This window comes from Callospermophilus lateralis, unplaced genomic scaffold, assembly GCF_048772815.1.
Source record: "Callospermophilus lateralis isolate mCalLat2 unplaced genomic scaffold, mCalLat2.hap1 Scaffold_63, whole genome shotgun sequence".
Taxonomy (NCBI): Eukaryota; Metazoa; Chordata; class Mammalia; order Rodentia; family Sciuridae; genus Callospermophilus; species Callospermophilus lateralis.
The window spans coordinates 14177542-14184135 of record NW_027514713.1 but is presented as its reverse complement, the minus strand read 5'-3'; the positions used below and the strand labels follow the sequence as shown (position 1 = coordinate 14184135).

Genomic DNA, 6594 nt, shown 5'->3' with positions numbered 1-6594 from the left:
CAGGAAATACTTTATTCTAAGTTTTGGTGCCCTAAATAGCTAGTAATACAGCTATTTATTTTTTTCTTTAGGCTAGATCAACCATTCCTTCCACCTCTTCATTCTACTCCTTCCTACAGAAATCCACATCAAATGAAAGAAATTTACAGCACACTATTATTTGAGGATAAAGGCTAAGGCAACACTTCTAGCAACCCAGCTAGAACCACAGCCCTCTAGAACAGTAGAGTTCCTGGGAGAATGTGAAACAGCCATCCAAACAATATTTGCCTACTTTTACAGAAAGATACTGGAAATAAAAGGGGCATCGAATTCAACAGTTGGCTAGAGGTGTTTTACATTCAGTTGTTTGGAAGAATAACCAATTTAGGTTCTCTGAATCTTCTGGTTAGAAAACACAGGATTACATTATTAACTCTTAAAGTACATTGAGACAAGAAAAAAAGTTACTTGAGGATAACATGGTCTTTGCATTTAAGGTGAATCTGCAATAATAGACCTGCTCAACTCACAGATCTGGAGATTCTTGGGGGAAGATGAGCCCTAAGTGACCAGCTGTCACTGAGATATACAGGTGATTACTTAGTAGATGCCTGCCAAGGTAAACCAGATGTGGCTACCGGGCAAGCTTAAGAAAGAGAATAAATCTTGTCCTTGACATGCATAGTTGTTTTTACAGTGATACCCAAATTCTGAAAAGATGATTGACTTTTACAGGGAATTAATTAGACAAGACAGCTCACTTTCAAAGTAGCTCAACTCTTAGAATTTCCTCTGTAACAATGAATTGAACTACAAACACTTCAAAACACTGGATCATGCTCAGTCAATAAGTTAAAACTATGAGGATCAAAAGGTTATAATGGCAGCAGTGAAAGACAAATCCTATTTACCAAAGGGTTGGGATTAAGATAATCATTTAGTATTTTCTGTACAGAATGGGTTACCAAGGAAGAATATTTTCATTATGGCTATAGGGTGAAGGCCTTTCAAAGTCCCTTGCCCACTCCCACAAATCAAATCCCCAGTGGCAATGAAAGTACCAGGATACCTAGCCTCCCTCCTACCCTGCCCCCAAAACCATACCAGGTGTCTGTAGTCCAGTCGCCCCTGCTTCACAACCTGCAGAGGAATCAGCTGCTGCTCACTTCAGTAAATCCAATACTAAGGATAGGGGGAGAGAGAGAGCTTTTGTGCAGGGCCACAGCCAGCCAGGCTGATAAGGGTATGGCATGTCTTCTGCCCAATGTTCCAGGGCGCCATTTGCTTCAAGGGAAGACCTGGAGACCTGAATAGGGCTCTCCCTAGCACAAGAAGTCTTCAGCCTGAGGGGTTTACAGGAGCCACACCTCTCAGGGCAGGTCATTCTCAGAGCCAGAGGCCTCCTTGGGTCTGGTAATAGTGGCAGTCACAGCCATCCCTCCAGGTTGTAGGGTGGGGCCAGGATGTCCAGGAAGGCAGCGGGTCCATCCACCACGTAGATCTGTTGCAGCTTGGCCCTGTGAGGCATGAGGATGCAGAGGCCGCTGACTTCAGTGCACTCAGCCATAAAGTGCCAGCACTCCTGGCCAACCACCTCCCAATCTAGGGCCTGAAGTGGGGGCTTGAACTACTGCTCTGGCAGCAGGGACCGTGGTTGCTGCCCACTCTCCGCCTCCAATTTGTCAGTACAGCTGATGTGCACGTGCCATAGAGGACCTTGAGCTTATCCTGCATGCCAGGGTGGTCGTGCAGCGGGATGGACGTGCAGCTCTCCAGCAGGAATACTCCAAGGCTGAAGCCATCTGTCTCCTTGACATGCATGTAGGTGACCGGCGGCAGATTGGGCAGCAGGTTGTGCGACAGCGATTGGGGCGTGGCCTTATGCGGGGCCATGTTGAGTCCTTGGAATGAGCCTGGGTCAGCAGACTTTTCAGCTTGCTCTTGTTTTCCGGGAAGCCAGGCGGCATTGCTACCTCAGAGCCAAACGCTGAGCCAAGATCGGCAGTGCAGTGGCGGTCCCCGCTGCCTTGAAAGTGAGGCATGCCCAGTTAGTGATCAGTTAGGTCAGGGAAGACGTGTTGTCTTGGGTCTGCTTGGCTGTTTCTTCGTGTGCTGGGCCGGCTCCCTGCTTTCCTCTGACCTTTGCGGTCCATGGCGGCTGCCACGATGGCTAGCAGCCCTGGACTAAGTGGAAGGCCCCTTGCAAGGATCTTCCTGTGGGGTTCATGGTATGCCAGCCACCGTCACTATTAAATATTTTAAAAATAGGGCCTAGCACCTAAGGAATGCTCATTAAATGTTTATTGGTGATGAATTCTATTTATTTGCAAACATATATATTTAGCCCTACATATTGTTCATAGACCCCTAGTGGCATTGCATAAATCATTTTTCTCTGTCTTGCTATGGGTTTGTTGGTGTGAGGCAGCTGTTGGGGATGTTTCTGCTTTGAAGATCCAAAGTCTCCTTTAGGTGCAAAATCAAAATCCCAAGATCTAGACATCAGGTCAAGTATGAGGCTACAGATCTGGGATATAGTATTTTGTTATTTCACCCAATTCTGCAAAGTATTTGGAAACTGTTTCTGCCCCACCTCGATCATAAGGGAACATGCTGACATGATGGGGATGGCAGGTTGGGAAGATAGATGGCTCTTGGGTCTTTAACCACATGCATCATCATGACACAAAATTATCCAACTCTGGACTAGTCCTGTTTCTGAGCAACTCCCTATGTTGAAATCTCTCTTATTTGGGGCTTCTGCTACTGGGAGTTGAATGCATGCTAAGCAATCCTGATTCCCAACTTCTTACAGGATATAGTAGGAGTTTCTTATAAATTGTATTGGAAGACCTGAACTGCCCCATGTTGCCAGCTTCACTTCAGCAGTTTTCTCCGTTTATGTACTATCTACCCTTCCTCTGTGTGCTCCAGACTCTATGTCTGGTTTGAAGTTTTGTAAATATGCTCTCCCTCATTCTCACCTACTGCCTTGTCTGCTAGATGTTCATCTAACCCCCACCCCTACCCATTTTTAAGGTTGTTAAGAATGCAACGTGAGGTGCACTCTCTTAACAGATTTTTTATTTATATAAAAGCTGGTTAACTCTAGACACAATGTTATAGAAGAGATCTCTAGAACTTATTCAGTTGAAACCTTATACCTGTTTAAATCAGCCCCCTACTTACCTCTCCCTGCAGACCCTAAAAACCACTATTCTACTCTGTACTTTTGTAAATTTGACTGTTTCAGTTGTGTCATATAAGTGAATCATGTAGTATCTCTCCTTTTGTAACTGGCTTATTTCACTTAATATATTATTTTCAAGGTTTATACATGTTTTTAGATATTTTAGGATTCCTTTCTTTTTGAAGGTGGCATAATATTCTAAATGTCTGTATACACATTTTTTTTATCTATTTAGCCACTGATTGACATTTAGGTTATTTTACATCTTGGCTACTGTGAGTAGTGCTAGTCTTTTGATTTTTTATAACAGTCATCTTGTCAGGTTTAATGAATGATAAAAGTCATGTGGTCCTATCAATAGCTACAGAAAAATCAGTTCATATTCTTTCATGATAAGAATTTTCAACACACTAGGATCAGAACATAATTAGAGGTTATATATGACAAGTCCACAGCTAATATCATATTCAATTGTGAAAACTGGAAAGGTTTTCTCCTAATATCAGAAACAGTATGCAAAGGATGCTCACTCTTAACTTTTCTATTCATGTTCAGCACAATACTAGAAGTCCTTGTGGGAGCAAATGGGGGTTGGGGGAAGAAAATACATTTGATTAGGAGATAAAATTGATCCTGTTTGTGGATGATATAACCTGAAAGAAAACCCTTGGGGACTGGGGATGTAGTTTAGTGGCAGAGCACTTGCCTAGCATTTGTAAGGCACTGGGTTAGATTCTCAGCACCACATAAAAGTAAACAAATAAAATAAAGGAATTTTGTTCACTACAAGTACAAAAAAAATTATTAAAAAAGAAAGGAACAAAAAACCTTTGGGCTGGGGTTGTGGCTCAGAGGTAGAGCACTCAGCATGCGTGAGGCATGGTGTTTTATCCTCAGCACCACATAGAAATAAACAAATAAAATAAAGATATTGTGTCCACCTATAATTAAAAAATAAATATATTAAAAAAACTCACATACACCACAAAAATCTGGTAGAACTAATACATTAATTTAGAAAAGTTGTAGGATTAAAACACAAAGAAACAAAGAACCATCACATTTCTATGTACTAATAACAAATTATCTGAAAAGAAAATAATACCATTTACAATAGCATCAAAAAGAATAAATTATCTAGGAATAAACTAAGGAGGCAAGAGACTTGTACACTGATTCTGCAATATGTTGATGAGAGAAAGTGAAGAAGACACAAACAAATAGACATGCCTCATTCATGGATTGGAAGACTTAATATACAATAAGTATACTACTCCAAACAACCTACAAGTTCAACACAATCTTTATCAAAATTCCATTTGAATTTTTCCACAATGAAAAAAATTTTAAAATTCAATTAGAAAAACAAATGAATGTGACCAGACAAATAAGTCCTGAGTAAGCAGGACAAAGCTGGAAGCATCACATTACCTGACCTCAAAATATGCTACAAAGTACTAGAAATCACAATAGTATAAAACTGGCATAAAACAAACAATGAAACAGAATAGAAAGCCCACATATTTACAGTCTTTTTTGACAAAGGTACCAAGAACCCAGAGGGGAGAAGGACTATCTCTTCCATAAATGCTGTTAGGAAAATTATGTATCTACACACAAAAGGATGAATTGGGTCCTCATCAACAATTACATTCATTGATCAACCCAAAGGTGACATATATATGAATATGCCACAAGGAAACCCATTGTGCTATATAATGAATATGCACTAGTCAAGATAGACTCACATTGCCAAAAATTTGGGAAATTCACAAAATATATCTCCTTTTGAAATTTCAAATAAGGATATATTACAGTTTTATATTACAAATATTATGGTAAAACAATCAACTCCAGAGGGAATAAAGATAAATGTACCAGAAACTATAAAACCACAGGGAGACAATATAAGAGGAAAAGTTCTATAACACTGATAAGGGCAATGATTCTTTCAGATATAATTCCAAAGAAAATGTCATCAAATGGAAAAAAACTTCACAGCAAAGAAAATGATTAACAAAGTGAAGAGAGAAGCCACAGATTGGGGGAAAGTATTTACCAACCATATATCTGACAAGTGTATTACCCAAAATATATAAAGAACTCAACAGCAAGAAAATATGACTTGATATTTTTAAAAAAATGGGCAAAAGATTGAAATGGACATTTCTCAAAAGAAGACCTGTAAATGTTGAATAGGTACATGTCGAATGAAAGAAGATGCTCAATGTCACTAATCATCAGAGAATGCAAACTAAAACCACAATGGGCCATCACCTTACTGTAGTTAGAATGGTCACTGCCCAAAAGTTGAAAAATAAGAGGTGCTGGGGAGGGAGCAGAGAAAAGGGAATCTTTGTGTATTGTTGGTGATTGCTTCATTGTGTCTGTCTTTTCTTGCGCTACTTTCTTTTATTAGTAACTATGTTATCTTGAACTGTATTTAGATGTTTTAATTACTCATAAATTTTCTTCTGAGGTCTGCAGGAGTGGACTTTCAAAAGAATGCTGTGCCCAAGTGTCCTGGGTCTGGATATTGTTAGTTTTCTATTGCTCTGCAGTATGATTTCCTGAACCTCATGGTTTTTCAAAACTTGTGGTTTAATAAACCCAGATCTGATACACCAGTGATTGTAGACATGAGCAGATCCACTCTTTGTTAGCATTGAGATAAAATCCAGTACCTGTAGTTTGAACTGATGTGTAGGTGACCATCCTATCCATTTCAACTTAGTTTTTTTTTTTTTTGGAAAAAAAAATATGGTTTTATTTTCCCTTAAGGTCATTCACTGTTTTAGGATCTGATGAAACATGTAAAAATACCTGTTGGTAAAGGCAGGATGTTCTTTTACTTTCGTGAATACACTTCCATCCTGCTCCTACTTTGTGTTTTACTCATATAACTAAATTATATGCTCCAGAATAAGCTGTCCTCTAATCTGATTGCTTTGTCTTTTGTAGACCTGGATTTTATTTCCCTGATTCTAAATGTATGACTGAGGCAGAAGAAGCACTGCTAGGAGGACTTGGCTCTTGTGGGTTCAGCTCTGGTTCTCTAATTCAAGAAGCAGGTTGCAGGAGTTACAGAGCAGAGCTTACACATTTTCAGAAGCATACGCAGTTTAAGTAACAAGATTTGGTTGTTTATATACTGAAATCAATATATTTTTGGTATGTTTTCTATATTATTTACTTATTGACAATCATTTTCAAATTCTTTTTAAGATGCATGTTGTCTTAAATTTTGAGACTGCAGAGTTTTCTGAATATCTTCATAAATATTTAATGAGCTGTTAGCAAAGGTCCCATTAAAACTGTGTGGTAAGTAAACATGAATTTGAACTGGAAATTAATAATTGTTATTGACAGACTAAAGAGATGGATATGAAATGTCAAAAAGAATACTTTTTTAAAAAGTACTG

General features: G+C 39.0%; 1 pseudogene; it reads right to left on the bottom strand.

Annotated features, from left to right (window-relative positions):
• Positions 1–1268: 1268 nt before the first annotated feature.
• On the bottom strand, positions 1269–2023 carry LOC143389670 (2-aminoethanethiol dioxygenase-like; annotated as a pseudogene).
• Between the last annotated feature and the right edge of the window lie 4571 nt (positions 2024–6594).